General features: G+C 39.5%; 1 protein-coding gene across 13 annotated transcripts in view; it reads left to right on the top strand.

Moving 5' to 3' along the window:
* The window catches only part of GRID1 (glutamate ionotropic receptor delta type subunit 1), a 699,294-nt gene that overhangs the window by 360,790 nt on the left and 317,485 nt on the right, over positions 1-21,019 (top strand). The gene's annotated exons all lie outside the window — the stretch shown is intronic.

Below are 21,019 nucleotides of genomic sequence, written 5' to 3'. Positions count from 1 at the left end.
AAATCAAAATATGCATGAGACCTCTTTCCAGTTATCAGTTCTGCTGCATCAGATCCTGCTAAATTAAATATATATATATATCAAAATTAAAATTAAAAAAAAATTAAGCTTAAGATTTTTTTTTATATCAGCATAAATAAATCCTCCACATTTATGTTCAATGGTGATTTTAAAAAAATTAATAGTGTTAATTTTATCATGGATAAATGAGGTAAAGATTTAGTTTGGGCAGGACTAGGCATAGGGACAAACTTAACTACTGGTTGTGCATGAAAAAGGAATGAGGGAGTACTTGCCTTAGAAGCATAATCAGCTTACGCAGTTCAGTCAGTATTGTTATTTTCTTCATAGAGGAACTCCAGCAAAAATGCATGAGTTAGTTTTCCAGTGAGTACTAACAAGGTTTCCAAACCAGGTATTGATCAGAAACTGTCAGGTGTTTTATTATGACCCACACTGGCTAGAAAGTCTGTTGCTTTTCAGCGTCCAAGACTCTCAGAAATGTTAGCAAGAATTGCACGCAAGCCTGGTCAAGACCCTGCAGGTCTCCAGAGTGTAGGGGCTAATGTATTAAACTGTTTTAGTACTCACTTCACCTTAAAGTGAAGTGTGTATTATAGGCATTAAGGCTAATGATCTTGATATATTTCCAGATCCCTGCAGGAGTTTAGCTGTGGGCAGAAATGAAAAGTAATTTATTTGGCAATCTCCCTATATTGTATCTTGATTGATTCAGAAAAGCTTTATAAAGGAAAATTTAAATCTTTGAAAGGATCTCTCAAAAGGCTTGAGACATGTGGTGTGCAACATAGGGAAGAATTCACTAGTGGAGACTGGGTGAACATTTCTTGAAGGGTTAATGATAACTATGATTCCTCAATATCACAGACAGTAAGTGCAGCTGATGATCTACAGTGTGGTTTCAGGTGGTCTGCAATAACAAATTTCTGCTTAAGTGAAATACGTATTTTTATAGAATTTACATAAATACATCATTCACAAGATGCAGCAGTAGAAGGAAAATTCCTTTAGATTTACGTATTTCCACAGTTAGTAAATATTTCATACTATAGGTCAAATAATGACTAAAGCTGGTTCACTATCAGTAATGCAGCTTGGAAGTTGTTTTTATTTCATTTTTTTGACACTTTTCATATTTTGGGGAAAAAAATAAATCTCTAGAAGAGGTAAATAGCAACTTAAGAAAAAACGAAGTCTTCATTTTTAAATTTTGGGTATTTTTTTACTTTTTTCCTGTTTTAGCTCAAAATAAAATAAGAATTTAGAAAAATAAATTGGATTTCAAGTTTTGCTTCCATAAGCTCTTCTTCACTGTATGGGTCACGGAGCACTGAAATAGGTTGACCAGAGAGGTTGTGAAATTGGTCTGTTTAGAGATCTTCAGAAGCTTGTGGGTGCAGTGCTGATAATCTCTGAAAAACTTCAACCAGTTCTAATTAAAGTCTGTTGGCTAATAATATATCTTGTTTAAAAAAAAAAAAAAGTGTTGTACACAGACACTCCTGTATAATGCAGGACAAGAATAAGAGACTTTCTTGGACAGTGTCTGGATTATGAACCCTGATGTAAATGATTATAACGATTTTTTCTAACCATAAGTCATAGCCATCAGCCATTTGAAGCTGGCATGAGATTTAATTTGCCTTTTTGATAGTGGAAGTGATACATTTTTCCCTCTAGAAAAATGGAAGGTAAATACATTTATAAAATGTTAGCTATCCCTGTTTTTGCATTAAAAGGTCACTTTGGGATTAAAGCAAACCTAATCTATGGAAAGTATGTACCTCCTTAATCATTTGGAGAAAATTGCTCTCTTCAACATCTGCAAAAATCCTTGATATTCTTGGCATAGTGCCATTGTTTATTTTATATGCAAGCCCAGTCTCACTTGTAACAAGTATGTAACAGCAAAAGTGATTGTTTTTTATTATTATTTTTTTAAGGCCAGAGTATGTGACCTTGCTGTAAGTCAGCATATAGAAAGAAAAGAGGAAAAATCAGTAACTGAGAAATGGAAGGGGGGATTTATTACTTCCAGTTACTCTTTGGCTCAGACACCAGGTTTGGAGACTCAGAAGGCTCCCCTTCTGTATGACCTGCCTGTAGAGGCAGCCAGATTTCACCTGCCTCTTCCACTTGCCAATGAATAATTTTGGGGGGTTGCAAGTAGAGGGAAATTTGTATGGATTATTTCTGTCATTAAGGGCTCTGTATTACATGGTGACATGAAAACAGTTCCAGGACTAGTGCTGAGAATGATAAGATAGGAGAGCATGACCTGTGAAGACAGGTCTCAGGAATGCTGCGTGTAGGGAAGCGTATTTGAAGTGCTTCTACACAAACACATGCAGTATGAGGAATAAAATGGATGAGCTAGAAGTCTTGGCCCAGTCCCGCAGCCACGACATCATCAGCATAAGCGAAACCTGGTGGGATGAGTCCTGTGGCTGGTGTGTTGCAATAGATGGTTACAGGCTCTTCAGGAGGGACAGGCAGGGTAGGCGAGGTGGCGATGTATGTGAAGCATGGGCTGGACTGTGTGGAACTTCAAGTTGGCGATGGCAAAGTTGAGAGCCTCTGGGTAAGGATTAAGGGATGAACAAATAAAGGGGATGTCGTTGTGGGAGTCTATTACAGACCACCTGGCCAGGATGACAACGCCGATGAATTATTCTTTGCAGAACTAAGAGATGCCTCGAGATCGACTCCCCTTGTCCTTATGGGGGATTTCAACTTGCCAGACGTCAACTGGGATCACCACACGGCTGACACGAGCAAGTCCAGGAGGTTCATAAAGCACCTAGATGATAACTTCTTGGTGCAGGTGCTAAGGGAGCCAACTAGGAAAGGTGCCCTCCTAGATCTGTTGCTGGAGAACAGAGAGGGTCTTGTGGGAGATGTGGCAATTGGCGGCCGTCTCGGTCATAGTGACCATGAAGTGGTTGAGTTTAGAATTTATGGTGACAGAAGGAAAACTGCCACCAAAACTTTAGCCCTGGATATGGGGAAAGCAGACTTCAGGCTGCTCAGGGAATTAGTCAGCAAGGTCCCCTGGGATACTGCTTTTGAAGGCATTGGTGTCCATCAGTGCTGGTCCATCTTTAAGCACTGCCTCCTAAAAGCTCAAGATCAGGCGATTCCAACATATCGGAAGTCAGGCAAGCGGGGCAGAAGGCCGGCCTGGCTGACCAGGGATCTTCTACTGGAGCTAATGGGGAAAAAAGAAAGTGTACGGCTGCTGGAAGGAGGGTCAGGCGACGAGGAAGGAATACAGGGATGCTGCTCGTGTTTGTAGGGAGAAAATTCGTGTGGCCAAAGCCCAACTAGAGTTGAAGCTGGCCATGTCTGTGGGAGACAATAAAAAGGTTTTTTTTTAGATATGTGAACGGAAAAAGGAGAACCAAAGAAAACATAGGTCCGCTACTAGATGGGGAGGGTCTCCTCACAGACAATGACATAGGCAAAGCAGAGACGTTTAATGCCTTCTTCGCCTCTGTCTTCAACACTGATGATGGGCTTCGGGACCCAGGGTACCCTGAGCTGGAGGACCATGACGGTGGGAATGACAAACTCCCAACCCACCCTGAACGTGTGCGGGATTTGCTGCTCCACCTGGATCCATACAAGTCCATGGGTCCGGGTGGGATTCATCCCAGCGTGCTTAAAGAGCTGGCTGACGTCATCGCGGGACCTCTCTCAATTATTTTTCAACGATCTTGGAAATCTGGAGAGATTCCAGTGGACTGGAAGCTGGCAAATGTTGTGCCAATTTTCAAGAAGGGTAAGAAAGAAGACCTTAGCAATTACAGGCCTGTCAGTCTCACGTCAGTGCCTGGTAAAATTATGGAGAAAATGATCCTTGAAGTTATTGAAGCGCACCTGGAGGATAATGCAGTCATTGGTCCCAGCCAACGTGGGTTCATGAGGGGTAGGTCCTGCCTAACGAATTTGATTTCCTTTTATGATAAGATCACCCATCTAGTCGATCAAGGGAAACCAGCTGATGTGATCTTTTTGGACTTCAGCAAAGCTTTTGACACAGTTTCCCATAGGATCCTACTGGACAAAATGTCCAGCATACAACTTAACAAAAACATCATACGATGGGTGAGCAATTGGCTGACGGGCAGGGCTCAAAGGGTTGTGGTAAATGGGGCCACATCTGGCTGGCGGATGGTCACTAGTGGGGTCCCTCAAGGCTCCATTTTAGGGCCAGTCCTCTTCAATGTCTTTATAAATGATTTGGATGTAGGACTAGAAGGTGTTCTGAGCAAATTTGCCGACGACACCAAACTTGGAGGAGTTGTGGACTCGGATGAGGGTGGAAAGGCCTTGCAGAGAGATCTGGACAGATTGGAGAGCTGGGCGATCACCAACCACATGAAGTTTAACAAAAGCAAGTGCCGGGTCCTGCACCTGGGACGGGGCAACCCTGGCTATACGTACAGACTGGGCGACGAGACGCTGGAGAGCAGCCCCGCAGAGAGGGATCTGGGGGTTGTGGTTGACAGCAAGTTGAATATGAGCCAGCAGTGTGCCCTGGCAGCCAGGAGGGCCAACCGTATCCTGGGGTGCATCAAGCACGACATTGCTAGTCGGTCGAGGGAAGTGATTGTCCCTCTGCTCTGCGCTGGTGCGGCCTCACCTCGAGCACTGTGTGCAGTTCTGGGCACCACAGTACAAAAGGACATGAAACTGTTGGAGAGTGTCCAGAGGAGGGTGACAAAGATGGTGAAGGGCCTAGAGGGGAAGACGTATGAGGAGCGGCTGAGGTCACTGGGCCTGTTCAGCCTGGAGTAGAGGAGGCTGAGGGGGGACCTCATCGCAGTCTACAACTTCCACGCGAGGGGGAGTGGAGAGACAGGCGACCTATTCTCTGTTATCACCAGTGACAGGACCCGTGGGAATGGTGTTAAGCTGAGGCAGGGGAAGTTTAGGCTGGACATCAGGAAGAGGTTCTTCACTGAGAGGGTGGTTGCACACTGGAACAGGCTCCCCAGGGAAGTAGTCATGGCACCAAGCCAGTCTGAATTTAAGAAGCGATTGGACTGTGCACTTAGTCCCATGGTCTAAGCTTTTGGGCAGACCTGTGCGGTGCCAGGAGTTGGACTTGATGATCCTTATGGATCCCTTCCAACTCAGGATATTCTATGATTCTATGACCTGTGAAGACAGGTCTCAGGAATGCACTAAACAGCCTGCCTAAGGGAATATTACTGATATACTTGAAAATAAACAAGAGAGGAGGAGGAGGAGTTATTTGAGGTGATGATGGGTGGTCTAGCAGGAAGTTTTGACCTGAAGCTAAACAAGGAAATTTTTCTCCCAGAGAGGTTAATTAGACAATGTGACTGCTTGGCAAGAGAGGTCAGTGAGGTATTGTCCTTCAGGGTGTTCAAGAGTGCATAAATAAAACACTTGGGTAACTCAGCATAGCCATCATTCCTGAACTAGTTTGAAGGATGTGCTAGATGACCCAGGGGTCTTTCTGAAGACTTATCAGGAAATAGTTGTTGTGTGAATAAATTCTGACTTTGTATGTTTTGTATAAAGCATGCTTGAAGAGAAGAAAGATATGGAAGAGATGTTATATGTTAGTGTTTTTTAAGTTTCCTCTTGTATATTTGCAGTAACAGTTGATGAAGCTTTTTTTTTTTTCTTCACAGAACTCATGTGGTTTGTTTGGGATGTATATTTTAATGAGATTTTTCCTTAAAACTGTAGGTGATATCAATTGCTTTATAGATTTCAGTCATCCTGCTTTCCAGTATTATCACTTTTACTTTTGTAAACCAATCAAATGGAAGCTGTAACACAGATGCATGTGGTTATTGATTTGAAAAGAGAAGGAATTTTTGGCTTTACAAAACCTTTAACTCAGCATGACTTGTTTTTTTGGCAGCTTCACTGAAGTGCAAAATATTTCTGTTTGGATATGTCTTTGAGAATATTATTACTTGCAAGTCTGTCTTGCCTGTAAACTAGTAAGCTTACTGCAATAAGATGGATGCCAGCTGAAAGCAAAACTTCATATCTCATATGCCTAGTACTGTAAACAAGAAAAAAAAAAGAATATAAAAAATGGAGAGCAGATTAATTGCATTAAAAACTCTACTCTGTGCTGGTGCGACCTCACCTCAAGTACTGTGTGCAGTTCTGGGCACCACAGTACAAAAAGGATGTGAAACTGTTGGAGAGTGTCCAGAGGAGGGCAACGAAGATGGTGAACGGCCTAGAGGGGAAGGCATATGAGTAGCGGTTGAGGTCACTGGGCCTGTTCAGCCTGGAGAAGAGGAGGCTGAGGGGGGACCTCATCGCAGTCTACAACTTCCACGCGAGGGGGAGTGGAGAGGCAGGTGACCTATTCTCTGTTATCACCAGTGACAGGACCCGCGGGAACGGTGTGAAGCTGAGGCAGGGGAAGTTGAGGCTGGACATCAGGAAGAGGTTCTTCACTGAGAGGGTGGTTGCACGCTGGAACAGGCTCCCCAGAGAAGTAGTCACTGCACCAAGCCTGTCTGAATTGAAGAAGAGATTGGACTGTGCACTTAGTCCCATGGTCTAAGCTTTTGGGCAGACCTGTGCGGTGCCAGGAGTTGGACTTGATGATCCTTATGGGTCCCTTCCAACTCGGGATATTCTATGATTCTATGAAAAAGCAATGCTAAAACTATGTATTGTTGAGGCAGGATTATTTTAATCACTGCAATTCCAACAGCAGGTGGAGATATCAACTTCCAGAGCAATACTAATTTTGTTAAATAGTTATAATTTCTCTTTGCCCTGTTTATGTAGTCACCTTGCTGTCCTCACTGGAAAGCAGGGATTGCTGTATTTCTCTTTTTACACTGGTTCTTATCAGATGTCTGACTGGTTTAAAGAGGGGGAAAAAACAAAAGAGAATTTTTTTTTCTCTAGGCTTTTGGGATCATTTCACAATGATTTGTGGCCTTCCTTCTTCTCTGGTCATTGAAGCTGCTGAGCACCTTGCTCCTGGAGTGCTCCCAGTTGGCACTTGTCTGCGATCAATGCTCCAGAGTTCTCTTTCCCTTCTGCAGTCAGTGACTTGCTCTTACTTCACCAGAGCTGTAGGAATTATTTATGGCATCTTGAACACTGTACGCACAAGTAAATGTATGAAATCTTTTTTTCGTAAGAAGCAAATACCTTTATTTTTCAGAATTTAACAGGAAAAAAAAAGTTTAATATTGATTTTCTGGCACTTGGTATTTCATATTGGCATACATCTCTTTTTTATTTATGTTGCAAATGTTCAGCATATTAGTCTGTATCTCTGTTTTATATACAGTATATAAACATCTTGAAATATTGGTGAATAACTTCAGGGAAAAATATTATGCCTCTTCTGTTTTTAGAAGGTAATTTCTTTGCTTAAAGAGCTGGTAGTGATTTGTGGGTGCTGGTAACAGAACTGCAGAAATAATTCTCTCAATATTTTCAGGTAAATTACGCCTGCCTGATTTTTACTAAATCTTCTGATTTTCTATTTCTTCCTCAGAATTAAAATTGTCTGCTATTGCTGACATCTGCAATACATTAAGACGCTTTCTGCTTAAAGAGAATAATAATTATAATTAAAACCCAAACAAACCTCACTAAACTGGTAAAACCTGACTGAAAACAAATTCTCCCATTTTGGAATAAATTGACTTAGAAGCAGATTTCTTTCCATTTGGCCAAATAGCAACAACAAAAACAACAACAAAAAAATACAACTCCACATTTTATTGCAATGAATAATCCAAGGTATGGGATTCCTGTGAGAATGTGTTTGGAGCAATCATTTACTTACATTATAGATATGTGGGCACAGTGTAGAGCAAAAAAAAAAAAAAGTCATACTTTGGTGAATAAATGACTTTTTAAACTGCTTACACAGCTTCATGTAAATGACATTCCTCTTACTAGTGCAGGTAATTTCAGAATTTCAGAAATTCTTTTTGTTTGACTCAAATAGTAATGTTAAATCAGATCTTGAACCTTAGTGTTCCAATTGTGAGAAACATGAGGCTTGCATCCCATTTTGTACATCTCTAACAATAAAAGACAACAGTTTTGTGAGGTCTGGGGAACATCGGAAGAGAAAAAATTATGGAAATCAAGTACATTGGCAAGAGTTACAGAAAGTCCTTACGAGTCTAAAAACTGCTTTCCCAGCAGTTTTACTAAATCCCTCAATGTAATGTGTCTGGTCTGAAGAAACTAGGTTTCAGCTCATGTTTTTATTCTGATGACTGGGCATTTATACTTAGGGGATCGCCTTTTTTTTTTTTTTTTTTTTTAAATGTCATTAAATCTGTATATACAGGAACTGGGTGTTCTTGCTCTTCTGGCAGGGTCAGCATTGATACATTACAGTGTACTCCAAGAAGGTGTTTGGGACCTGAGGAGCATAACTTCATGAAGGTCTGAGCCTTCCTTTTCAGTAATACTAATGCTGAGATGTCTCTGGCATCTTATATAAACCTATTGTTTTACCTGAAACCTCATTCTGGAAAGAAATGCAAGGAAAATGTATTCAATAATGATTTAGCCCATATGGAAATAAAAATAGATGTGATCTGAATAAGCAAGTTTAGCTCAAGTTTGCCTTGGGAGAAATAGTTAAAGAAGTCCAACTGGAATAGTCTTGTCACAAAGCAGAGGGAACAAGGCAGAGACTTCAGGTAATGGTGTAGTACGTATTGCTGTGGTGGAAAGGTTGTTCATGTAGAACACAGGGTAAATGGTAGGCTGGCTAGTGAAAGGGAAGACAATTGAAAAGAAATCACGGTCGTAAGAGTGGAAGAACAGGACAGTAAACTCAAGAATTTGGGAAAGAACGGATCATATGATTACGAGAGGGAGTGGACATTCTAAAAACATTTTTATTGAACAATTAGCATTTTAAAAAAATCAATAATTAACATGATGTAAGTATGTGAAAATAAAGGTCATATGATGGAAATGCAGTTTAGGTTTACCAAAGCTGATCATTTTAGATTACTGTAGTGAGATAATAGTGTAGGGCATACACTTTCATTCAAGAGAATTTCGTTCTCTTTGTTGAATTTCTCATCCATTATATTTTTACCTCTCCTGAATGTCACCTTTAAGTATGGGAGCTGACCAGCATGGTGCAAGGTAGCCTGTTCATATGGGAGGGCACTGGAAAAGCTGACATGTCCCTACAGCTGCTGGATGTGGAGATTGTTGTTGATGTCCAGGGAGAAGGAGCTGGTGGTAGCATAGCACTGATTCTGGGTTAATGAATTTCTCCTTCCTTGTGTTAACATGGTCAGTTCCAGAAGTAGCTCTCTGCACAAATTTAACCTAATGACTGGGGGATTCTAGCTATCGGGAGGAACTGTATTTATAGTTTTCTTTTGAAAGACGAGAAGTTGTTAATGACTTGGAAACACAGAAATGCCATGTCGGGTCACACACAATTCACCTTCTTTAGAACTCTTTTAATGGCATCCAGTATTAGCTTTTTGCAAGAGCTGACCCAGGACGACTCTCTAGTGAGAACTAAAAAACTACAGCTCCTAAAAACTATCCCTCCCCCCAACTCCTTTGTATCCAAAGGCTGTTTTTATCAATTTATTTTACTTCAGGTTGTCCAGCTGACTCCTGGAACACAGGGTAATTTAAAGATAGATTTTTTGTGTTTGTGTTTATATATATACACACAAGTGTATGTTTGTGTGTATGTATTTTTAATGCAGTGGAAAGTTAAATTCAATACTCTGACATACCTGTGGTTATTATAATACATAAATATATGCAAAACGTTTCTCTAAAATAGTGTAAATTTGTAGATGACTTTATCATTCATAGCAAGGATAATTTTCTGCAATTTAGGTATCATTTACCAGAAAGCAGAGATTGCTAATTAATTATGGATGATTAATTTTAAAATATGTTCCTGTATTTGCATTTTGTCACTATACCAATGTTTGTCTATTATAAGACTTCAGCAAAAACAGTACAGCTACATGAGAAAATGTGTTTTCTGTATTAAAATCAGAAGAACGTAATGGACACAAGCTATTTACCGTTTTCCAGTTTTAGCTTTTCCTGTACATTCGGTGAATTGTTCAGCTTACTGTGTTAGGGTAGCTTGACTTTGAAGATTACAAAACACATACTGCAGTTATAATATAATCCATTTTTGAACTTTCAATGCCAGTGCATATGCACCATGGTTACAGGTTGACTATTCCCATGGACACACCTACAAACATCTCTAAGCACAAGGATTGAATTGGAGCACAGATCTTCACTCAGTCAGTCAATCATCTCTCTCTTAAGATGCACTTGTAGACTGGTGTTCTTGATTAAGAAAATCACTGACTCATTTCATTACTTGTTTCAGAGGTTATAGAGGAAGACCATTTATCCTGAGAAAGGATGAGTAATAATTGCTAACAGTAATTTGCACCTGTTTTGCATCTTTTCCAGAGGCAGTTTTTAATCACTTTTAGTAGGTGAAATAAAATGATATTTACCCAAGACTTACTTTTGGGTTCAAGCTAATGTGGAAAATGATTTAAGCCTTCACTAATTGCTTGCACTAATTGTATAGCACTGTTGTGTGCGAGATAAAAGCTCGGGCAAGATTTATGTTGGTTTGAGAACGTGCATCCCAAGCAAGGTCTAGGACTGAGGGTCTGTTTCTCTTAAAGTTCTTGCCATGTTGGGCAGACAGCATGTGGCATAGGTGCAAGGGTTAGCCTTCACTGATGCAGCACTGCCCAGTGTGTAGGAGACAACACAAATTGTTATGCCTGCTTGTTCACAGTTCAGTGTGTCCGATCTCCTAAAGACTCCAAAACAGAGGCTTCTAAGGGAGAAATGTTCTTCTAAGAGAAGAAATATCCAGGATCCTTGTGCATCATGGAAAAGCAGTTACAGCTGGTTAAATTAAGCTTATAACTCGAGACAGTGTGGTAACAGTGCAATAAGATTGTCTTTTCCTTGGGTCAAGAGTGTTCTGTGTCAAATGAATAGAACAGTATATCATCAGCATAAAGCATGATATGCCATGTCCTTCATTTATCTTTGTACCTTAGAGAATGGCAAATAACTTAAAAATTAGCAAAGATTTAAGATTTTTTTTAATGGGAATATGGTCCCATGAATAATTATTTTCCTACTTCTGCTGTTAGTACCACTAGTGCTATTAATAACTGCTGTGCTTATATTATTTGTGTCTAATTATGAACTAGGATATTATTTCACTAGGTGCTGTATGAACATGTGTTCCCAAAGAATTTGTGGCATACAAGAGGTGACAGACGGAGACATCAGGGGAGGAATTATTATGGAAGTTATTCAATGACAAAAATAGTTTCTGTATACCAGCACCCTAGCAATTAGCATTTTGAAAAGACACATGGAGTTTTAAAATATTTGTGGAAACTTTTTAAAAATAGTGGCAGGGGAAGAAGATTGACACCAAGGCCAAAATCTTGATGATGAAATAGAAGTAACGTGAAAAATTGAATAAAATGTATATGGTGTTGGAAGATAAGATAGCATATCTTTGATGTAGCAGATAATAGGGGAGCTCTTGAAGCAATGTGAAGGGATGGGTGAAATGATCAAAGCAAGGGGTTAGAGATCCTCTTTGCAGCAGAAGCGTCTGTAAGATATGAGAGGAACTTGCAGTTCTTAAGGTCAGAAAGATGACCTTTGTAGTAATCAATATGTAATGTCATCAGAGCTGGGAAAGGAGTTTTAGCATTACAGAAGGGTAAAAAGAATTGTTTATTAGAAAGGTTATGTCTAAAGAAACTGAGATTTTGGGCTTATCCTGGATGAGAGGCTTTGAAAAAGCGAGAGTCAAAGATGACACTTGGATTGTAGTCTAAATTGGCAGGTCTTATTCTCTGCTTGTCTATTTTGACTGAGAAAAAGGACTTCCTTCTCCCTGAAGGGAGTGGATTGAGAAATCTCATTATCCCCAAAAAGCTTATGAGGGTATCCAGAAACCAGGGTAACAGTTCAGACTGAGCAAAACATGGAAGATGTGTCATGGTAGGTAGATCAAGATTCATCAGCATGTAGATGGCAGTGGATCTTTTTGCTTTTTTGCTTGCTGGATGGAGTTAATTTAAAGAGAGGAGTTTACGGAGTGAACAGATATGGGACCTTCGTTGGGAGCTTGCTGAATGTCACAAAGTTTCCCCTGGAGAGGCTGTGCTGAAGAAGTGGTGTGGAAGGAAATACAGGGGAGAAGTGCTGGGAAGATGAGATTTATCAAGAAGAAAGGTGATCACCAGCATTTAAAACAGCTACCAAGTCAAATAATAACAATGTTAGAGTTGGGCTAAGAAGAGTGAATGAATTATGTCAGTAGGAACAGTTTCAGTTAAGTGCAGAAGGCAGAAACCAGAGGGAAGAGGTTCTAGACTGAGACCAGAGGAGAGGGATTCAAGACAGTGAACTGCGTGTTAAATGGGCTGTAAATGAAATGGAGAAGGGAGGATGGGGGAAGGCTGTGAAGGAGGATGTCTGAAATGCTTTCTGGCCTCAGGGAAGAGAAATACAATAAGAAGAATTTACTGTCAAGGTATATATAAGGGTATCCTCTGATGCCTGTAATAGTAGCTGTGTGGAAGATGTCCTCAGAGGTACTTGGGGCTGGAAGGCATTGCACGTGTGGAGCAAAGAGACAGGCTGGTGGTGGCAGCAGTTTGGTGTAGGCTGAGGCTTGCATCATCTTTTTGGATGGACAGTGTGTGCTCTTCAGAGTCACAAATTAGGGGCTGGCCCTGTTTGTCCCTACAGTTCTTATTGGAAATGATGTTTGCTTTGTGTGCTGTCCTCCAACCACTGGAAAGCTAAATAACAGTAGGCAGTAGAGATTTTTCTCCCTTCTCTTCCCACAACGAACAGAACAGCAGTGTACAGAATTCCTTCATTTTAGTCTTATTGGGAAAGGAGAGCATTTTCCAGATTGTCTCTGACAGTGTCTTCTGTGGGGCAATGGAAACTCTGTGTCGTAAGGGCAATTTCCAAGAGTTTTAGTTTTTAGTACTTTTTACTGAAAAAATCTTCATGCTGAAATTTTCATTGAAGGAAATAAAATCATATTTGTGTACATGGATTTACTGTTGGCATATGACTTTTTGTCATTGTTTTTCTTCATTGCATTTCAGGGTTTTATTAAAACATTTTAATTTTTTTTTCAAAGATCACTTTACAAGGTTGATCTCTTTCTATTGAGGCAGTTTCCTGATGATCATCCCAAAGCACATTAAACATGGAGGTAAAAGATTGTTAGTCCCCTTCTTTTTCCATCTGGGGCGTGGGGTACGGATAAAGAAGGCAATTTACTAAGTTCATTTGAAATGGGGATTGAACTTCTAAATACCAAACCAAGAACTTGCCCAAAAGGTCATCCTTTCATTTGATACTGCCAGGTATGTCTTTGCTACCATTGACCTCTAGTTGTTTCATTTGATAGAACTGATAGTCCTGTCATTCCAGTGATTCTTGTGTCAGACAAGCAGCCTTTAACCCGTACACACTGTGTCAAACATTATGGCTCTCTTCAAATAGCAGGTTGGCTTTAGTTTCAGATAAATAATGCAGCTTGGACATAAACTCCTACAGAGCATTTTAAGAGCTGCTCAGGTAACTTAAAATTTGTATTTTATTTATTATATCAAGTCCTTTCACTGTAATGGAGTTATAGTTTGCTATAGACAATGCTCTGTGAATGAGATGAATTTGTTTGGCACTGACCCATCCATTCAACTTGAAGCAATCAGATTTAAAAGCTTTGCACTTTTATTAATGTGTGTGCAAAGAGTGATTGGATTCCAAGGACAGTCTTTAGGAAAGCACCGTGAGTGATTGGTATTGATATGCAATTAATATTTGCTTCCAACTTTCCAAAGGGGAGAAAAACCAGTTAAAAATATTTTAAATCATATTGAAAACAAACAAAAAAAAAAAAACCTTGAAGTATGACAATGACTGCATGTGATTAATGCAAGTATCTTGATTTGAAAATATAACAAGTTCCCCAACATGTTTTCCAGTAAAATTATTATAGGGAATCTGAGATGTGTATTGCCACATTAAAAAAACAACAGCAATAACTAAAGACAATAAATAAATAAATATCCCTACCTTATAGTGTTCATTTTCTAAACTGTATTAGCATTCAAGATATTTTAAAAATCAATGTCAGTTCTGAATGCGTATTGATTTAAAGTCGGAACAATCTAGCAAATATAGCACTTGAGCAAGGATGCAGTTATAAATAGCTAATAAACCTAATAAACCTATGCAGTTCAAGTCAGACCTGATAGTTTGCATAAAGAGGCACCCTAGTGCTGGAAGTGTCTCGGTGTAAATAACATGGTTACAGTATCCAGGCCAAATATGCATCCGAAGTGTCCAAATCAGAAAGTGTGTGGCATGCGTGAGTGCTGAAACATTAGAGAGAAAATGGTGATAGAGTTGACTTAAGAGGCTTGATGCCAAGCCCTCTTAAATCTTTGGAAATGTATGGATGGGATTCTCACTGCCTGCTTCCTCCATTAAGACCCCAAAGTGCTGCTCGCACTGCTGCGAGCACAAGTCAGCCCTGGGTGGCTGTTACGTGTAAGGGCACATAGGGTCCTGGGCATCAGGGCCTTTCATTTGGGAATTATTGTGTGTGATGTAATTTGTATAGAGTGGAGCTTCATATTTTTTGGTGTTTCTCTAAAGAATCAAATAGAAGAATTTGTATGGAATTCTTCAGAAGGGTTCAGACAGCCCCAGCCATCAGAGAACCAAGTAACTCATGTTTAGGTTCCTCGTTTGGAAACTCGTACGTTTAGTTTGTTTCCATCTTCAACTTTTTCTGTCTTCTTTGCATTTAAGCATGTTTATAATTGTTTTTTTAAATGTCTGTCTGGATTTTAATAGGAGTATTACTCTCTGTGGATAGGGATTAAAAGCCTTTAAAACAGTAATACCCATACACTTTTTTAAAAAGAAATGTCTATCTGAAGATCATCCAACTTTTTACCCAAGTATTTTTTAAAATTATTTAAAATTATATACATATTTACATTAAAATAATCAGTTGTTAATTATAATGATAATAGCAAGCATCATAAGAGCAAACATGTATGATTAAAATGTAGGTGCTTGTATACAACCTACATAGCAAACCATACTACGAGTCACTTAAGGAGGTATTTAAGTGTGTGGAAATATGGAAAAGCAGAGAGTAGATGTGTGTGTTCAGTGCAACTGGGAAATGAAAATAAAGACACTGGAACACAAATGAACCCCAGAGAGTGCAAACTCCCTAGAGTTGTTCTGTTTCAGCTTGTTGAGACCACTTGCATTTCTGATGTGCTCTACTGATTTTTCCAAATACTGTCGAAGTCTCGAGGCGTAAGTAGGTGGGGAACGGTGTCTTTAAAATACTGTAGGTGTTAGTTATTGTTTCACACAGGGAACTTGCAATGCTGATCAGAGACAGTATAGAAAGCCTGCCTCACTCAGGCTCATTGCCACCAAATTTTCTGTGAATGGTAAAGACACAAGGAGTAAAATGAAAAAAGGTCAAAGCCTGAATATGAGCGAGGAGGGAAAAGTCACAGTGGTGCTGGCAGTCTCTCAAAATACAAAGGCCTCTTGGGGAACGTGTGAGGAGTGCTTCAGTGCAAGTCAAAGAGAAAGTCAGCCAGGAGCTGGACTCGAAGCCCTCCACAGTTTAATGGTAATTTGTGTGGAAGCCGTTATTTGTGATTTCTAAATAACATTTGTGGAATGCTGCAAACCCAATAGAAACAGAAAACAAACCTCAATGAAACATCTGAGTGGAAGTGTCAAAACCTCAACACACTTGTGAATAAACTGAGGCCGAAGAGTCAGTTTCGACATTTTGAGGCTGTTGAATAGGGACCAAAACATTCAGAGCTCAAATCCACACTTCTGGAGAGTGGAAGAACCTAAATGATATTTTGAATAATCATTTGAGGAGCATAACTTGAACAGAAAAATGAGCAAGTTTAACTCCTGGTCAGTGTTGCTTGGGAAAAGGTAGAAACTTTTTACTTCTAGAGAATTTCAAATAACAGGGTATGTGACACGTAAAAAGATTTTATTATTATTATTATTATTTTCCTAACTCTTGTTAGGAAGGAGTGGCTGATGTAAAAAAGAAAATTCTACGTTTTCTCATCACAATTTTCCTGCATGTACCTTAGTAAAAGCATTGTTTATGTGTGTGTGCTCAGGCAGCATGGTCATGCAGATCACTTTTGGGGATGCTTGGCCTCGCTCAAGTCCACAGTACACTTGAAGGCATGAAATGCCTTAATGCCTGTAGAGTACACGTTAGCCAGTGCTGAGCAGGCTGCTGCTGTGGACCTGGGCTGCCAGGGATGCTCAAGAAAGAGATCTTGGCAGCAGGGTCTTCCCCATCACATTCCTCTCTACAGGCAGGATGGAGAGACTGCACATGTGGTAATTTCCCCATCACTTATTTTAGAAGCAGATCTTGCAGTGCTCCATCTTATGTTCAGGATCACTTTCTGATGTATTCGAGAGTACGAGCTTGACAGGACTCCTATATCCATTGACACTTTCAAGATCAAACCTATGCAAGTGATCAACTTTGCTAAAACTTCCTTGAACAGAACTCCACTGAGAGAAAGCCAGCAGTTCATTGCTCACAGCAGGGCTGCGGACAAAAGGACTGTAGGTCAGCTGTATGATAAAGAAGCACAATTTGTAATTTCCATCTGTTTGTAAACTTTTGTCAGAAGCTTTCAAGAACAGAAATTAAATGCCACCTGGCAGAAGTACAGTATCAAGCAATTGTAAACCACTATAAAAATCAAATGCTTATAATCATTTGTCTGAATCTGATTAGCAAATCTTTGGTTGTTTAAAGCAGCGTGCAACTCTGCATATACCACAGAGTTTCCTTTGTTTTCTTAAACTCTGCTGTTAATATCTGTTGTGGTTTAACCCGGCTGGCAGCTGAACACCACACAGCCGTTCGCTCACCCTCCCCCCTCTCTCTCTGGGATGGGGGAGAGAAATGGGAAAGTGAAGCCTGGGAGTTGAGATAAAGACAGTTTATTAAGACAGGAAAATAATAATAACAGTAATAATAATAACGATAATAGTATTACTAATAATAATGTGTATGAAACAAGTGATGCACAATGCAATTGCTCACCACCCGCTGACCGATGCCCAGCCTATCCCCGAGCAGCCGGCCCCCCACCCCGGCCAGCCACCCCTATATATTGTTCAGCATGACGTCAGATGGTATGGAATACCCCTTTGGCCAGTTTGGGTCAGCTGTCCTGGGTCTGTCCCCTCCCAGCTCCTGCTGCACCCCCAGCCTGCTCGCTGGCAGGACAGAGCGAGAAGCTGAAAGTCCTTGGCTTGGTGTAAGCACTGCTCTGCAACAATTAAAACATCAGCATGTTATCAGCGCTCTTCTCATCCTAATCCAAAACATAGCACCCTACCAGCTACTAGGAGGAAAATTAACTCTGTCCTAACTGAAACCAGGACAATATCTTAGCATGAAACTGTTGTTAGCTGATGATGTTGTTCACCCTCCTGGCATCAGCACAAGAAAGCCCCAGTTGGCTACTTGTATATACTAGTTAATAAGTAGGTGAAAGTGAGTAACAAGCTCTATATTCTTTAAAGTAGAAAAGCCCAGACCAAGTTTATTGGACAGCCTGCATTGCTAATAGTGGCTGCCTTAGAACATAATGGTCATGTTAATGTTCCCACAACAAGTTGTAGATAATCTTTGTGTTGGTTTTCACTACTCTGAAAAATGAAATGCAGCTTTTCTAGCCAGAGGATTTGTGTCTTTCTCTTGTTCTCTTTATTTTACTCTCCTTTCAAACATTTCTCTTTCTGATAAATTTGTATTAACTCACTTCTAACTTCACTTGGTAAATAGACTGAGTTTAAGAGATCTTAACAGCAAATAATAGTGGTGATGTTACAATGAGTGACATAAGCACTTAATGAGATACATTTGCAGTGTTGCAATTGCTGGCCTAAAATTAGAATTAAGAATACCTACAAATCTTTTCAGGGAGGTAATAACCCAGTTAAAGAATTGTAATATCAAAGTGTTTTGCTTATGTATAAAGCTGAAATAAATTCTTTTCACTTTAACCAAAAATTTATCAAAAAAAAAAAAATTCTCCCCAAGCTACTGAAGCTCCTATGTTGACTGCTGTAATTAGAAGTGAACACTTATGTCCCATCTGTTTTACCAAATCACTGGAGTTATGAACACTGTCAGTGGCCGTGGGCGAACAGATAAATCAAGAGGCTAGTGAGATGCTCTAGAGCATAATGACTCCCCCCAGTTTCCCACTCAGTTCATTGATATTGATTTGCAAATGAATCTGCCTGTTTGTTTATTGGAATCGCGTCATTACTTCAGCAAAGTGTTCCAGCCAAGATGCAGCAGCTTTCCAAGGGCCCTGGATTTCATTGTTTATCACTGTCACTTGCTTGTGGAAAGATCAGGAAAACTAGCAGTGGGTGCTTGTAATAACTTTAAAAATAATAATAAAAAAGTTACAAAAGTACTTTGGTGCTGAAGTTGTTAAAGCAACTAAATGAAGCTTAAAAAATAAGAATGCAGCAATGCTCCAGCTGTGCTTAAATAAAAATAAAGACAATGTACTATGGGGAAACCATAGCTTGTATGCCACTGCTTTTGCTCATTATGTACTTTTTAATCTAAGCAGTCTTAAAATGGATGGTTATATTCTAGATCAAGGCTAAGGAGTTGTAGGCTCTATTTGTAATAGATACAGTTATATGGATATTTCAAAGATAACTCTTTGCTATTACTGTTTTGAGGATAAAATCCAGTCAGATTTTATATGGGTCTCATAAGACATCAGACAGCAAAGTAATCAGAGCAGAACAAGCTAAGTGGATGAATAGAGATAGCTTAGACAATGGGCCAAGACAGATATTTGGTGGAAGATTGTCACATCAGTGTCTCGGATTTGGATTTGAACTATCAATATAATGAGTATTTGAGAATGCTTTGATAAACTTTTATGTTCATCAACACATTCTTTGGTTATCAAGAATGACCAATTTCCATATATCATATTCACTTCAGGACAGTTAATAATTCTGAAGCAGTGTCATTTTCATGAAGCTACCTGCTTGTTGTGTCTGTTTTCCCTGAATCTTGTCCTGCTTTCTCTTGGTCTTGCACAAGAATGAGGTCTTGTCTTTTAAAAAGTTGGGCAAGCTAGCATCATCTGTATCTGAGACAAGAAAGAGAGAATGGAGTAGCGGAGTACAGCGTTTGTTTTGCCCTCATTCTAGCAGTGACATTTCCGTTCATCAGCTGAATCTTCTAAGGATGTCAAAATGTTATTGAAGAAAACCCCATGCAAACTCCCTCCAGCTCTTTGTTGCTTTTGACAAGAGTACATGATGTCCTCTTGTGTGCAAGAGAACTGTATCAAAATGGTTGGTTTTGTGCATTTCCTGCTACTTTTTATTGGCAGAATGACTTCTGGAAAGGTTAAAGTAATCTATTCATCTACAATTCTGGCAGCAAAGGTAGCCAGAGATTTGGTGCCAGTCCCCTTATTTGAGCCTGACCTTGCTTTTCCTCATGGTGCTCCCTGCTTATAGTACCTCTGTAAAACTCCTCTGTTTCAGTGCTACCAATATTTTTGGTGAGAAACTTGGGTTCAGTTGAGTTCGTGAGAGAGCTCGGTCACTTGTGCTGTTCTGAGCTTTTATAATTCCAGAGAAGAAATACATGATTTCTTTTCCTCCCTGGTGGAGGGAAAGGTTCTAGAAAGGGTGGTGCTTCAGTCTGGAATTAAGTTTTGATTTTCAAATACATTGAATTTATAGATTACTTAAAGAATAATCTCTCATGCTTTCTTGACTGTAAGCAATGAATAGCTCATGACAAAAATGAAATGGTTCCACTTTGTTTTCACTAATCATTCTCAAAACGATTTATTGTGAATATGCAACAGAGTAGCACAGACTATTACTATTTCACAGCTATTGTCAAATAGGCAAAACTATTTGCAGATTTTCTGTGAAAATCTGGAAAAGCTTCAGTTGTTCTTTGTCTGATTTCTGAGTCATGTCATAATGGCATAAGTCCAAATGAATGCATTTATTGGAATTAACAAATTTAAATAATGATATCTTACTCTTTTGTTGTAAGGTAGCTTTATTGATTTTTAGAATGAGAAATGTTCATTTTTTCCCCACATATTGTAATTGTTCAATATACAATGAAATGTTGTCATATATTGCTATATAGACAATCCTTTTGATTGCTTTATACTGAGTGATCATGGCTTTCAGATTAATTTGCTTTTAAATGTCAGCGTGGGTCAGCCAGATTACCATCGAGTATACTTTTTCCTGTGTGATGTAATAGTCTTTGCCATCATTCAAGAAGCTCTTACAAAGGTATGAATTCTTGCTTTCACTTGAAGACTCAAATAACTTGCTTCCCTACCTGATCCTTGGGTGCAATATGCTATCGACCATTAAGGGTCAGGTGCAACTGTCAGACATTGACACTGGCAGAAATGCCTTTGAAAAGTAAATTTTGGTGGTAGGGTGGACTGTTTGTAACAGCATTCTGAGAGCCTTGCTCTAGTGCTTTTTGTCTTTTCTATCTGAGTAATGACGTATATATATAATGTTTTAAAACAGATCATTATTTTAAATCAGTAATATTTCATTCTCTTGAATGAAAATAGTGACCTGGACGTGGCCAGACAAGGGACAATTGCTTTTTTTTTTTTTTTTTTTTTTTTTTTCTGAATTGCCACCCATTTTCTCCACAGGAATTTTAAGTCTCTAGAGGTGCCTGAGCTCTGTTGAACTCTTCCTATGTTAGCACTTAGATTACAGATCTTCCTGTTTGAATTCTTTGCATGCATACAGGAGCCCAGAGGTGCTTGTCCCAAAGACACAATACTGTCTC

Source organism: Anser cygnoides, chromosome 7, assembly GCF_040182565.1.
Source record: "Anser cygnoides isolate HZ-2024a breed goose chromosome 7, Taihu_goose_T2T_genome, whole genome shotgun sequence".
NCBI lineage: Eukaryota > Metazoa > Chordata > Aves > Anseriformes > Anatidae > Anser > Anser cygnoides.
This window is presented reverse-complemented; position numbering and strand designations above follow the sequence as displayed.